Consider the following 1,655-nt stretch of genomic DNA (forward strand, 5'->3'; position numbering starts at 1 on the left):
AACATTTGACAGCAAAATAAAATGTGTGACTGTGTGTTTGTGTTGCGTACAAAACTAAGGAGAAAAAGTCTTTCCTGAAACAGAACGCTAGCGTCGATTATCTGTCACCGAGCAATGGACGGGAATCTTTTGTTCACTATAAAAAGCTGCTACACGTCAGATTCATGCCAAATTATATTTAATATTAACTTACCGACGACCGGCAGAGAGTTTCTGGTGTTTCAGCACAAACACAGTGGAACCATGTTACTGTTTGTGACCAGGTTCATACACATTGTAGAGAAAAAGGAATCTGTGTCTGTACAAGTCCTGTGATATTTCGAAGCACCGGACAGACACAAGCGCAGCAAAGACTAAAGAAACAAGCGATGACAATTAAAGGAGGAAAGACTCCAAACACGCGGAGAGTCCCGAGGATTTCATCCTCAGCCTGTTACATCCATCAGAAAGTTGTCAAGCATCAGGTGGCATTAATTATAGATGCCTTGTGTGATGCCTGAGGTGTTTGTTTAGTGCCCCTGTAAAATTGGACGCTGGGTTTGAAGAGGAACGGGTCAGCGAGGTCACACGTGAGTGCTGCGCCGCTCTTTCTTTCCTGACAACCTCCAATTTGGAGGCGGCACTCAAAGAATAATGAGAGGAGAAGGAAGGAACGGGAACAAGAGGGAGAGCGAGACACCAGGAGAGGGAGATGCTGAATAAAACATAATGGAGAGAAAGAGATGGATGGATGATTGTGCGAGCTTTTCACTACTGCCGTGTGCACACGCACCTGCGCGCTCGCACACGTGCACAGAAACGCTGTATGTTACACGTGCATGCCTTCATACACGTGTGATGTTTGTTCATACATGCATGTGTGTCGCAACTTTTGATTTCGCCTCAGACCAGCATCGCCGGGGAAATTAGCCGAGTATTAATCGTTCACACGTGCGGCTGCAGCCCGGCGTGTCCGTGCAGGTCCGGGCGCCTCTCTCCGGACCGGACCGTCCAGCACCAGGGACCAGCTGGCCCGAGCAGGCTGTTCCAATACTTGTGTGATTAGACTTGGGAAACGGAGACATTTAACACGGCTGCAGCTGAGACTAAAGCCCCACGGCCCTGTCTGTAAATTACATTGCTCTCACAAACAATCCCATTGAAACAAGGCCGCTGAGGAGAGACTCTGCTGAAGTGGACCGTCCGTGGCCCAGTTTCAGTGGCTCTGATCGTCGCCTGAGTGTTTGGTTATCATCACCCAGAATCTCTCATCACAGAGTTAGACATTAAATATGCGACGACTCTAAACACCGGCTCAGAACTCCTCCTGAAAGAACAAAAAGTTTCCTGAGGCGTCTTGGTTTTCAGCTTTGACATTTAAGGCTGTGTTCTCGTTGTTGTGCACAAACATTCCTCAGCCTCTTTGCAATCAACAGTTTCCATCCGTCCGCCTCGATTTTCACTCAGCGTCTTTAGCAGATTTGTGCGGAGCCCCAATCTCGTGTTGTCTAGACCGATGTGTGTTTGTTTGCGGTTGGGCTTCTCCTATTGATCACAGCAGATTGCATCCAATCTGGTTTGATCAAGTGGGCGCGCATTAGAGGAGCTCCTCATTCTGGTCACACTGCTCACAAGTAATGCAGTAATGCTGTCAGAGCTCCGTGTCTTTGTGTGTT

Source organism: Stegastes partitus, unplaced genomic scaffold, assembly GCF_000690725.1.
Source record: "Stegastes partitus isolate 25-593 unplaced genomic scaffold, Stegastes_partitus-1.0.2 Scaffold459, whole genome shotgun sequence".
Taxonomy (NCBI): Eukaryota; Metazoa; Chordata; class Actinopteri; family Pomacentridae; genus Stegastes; species Stegastes partitus.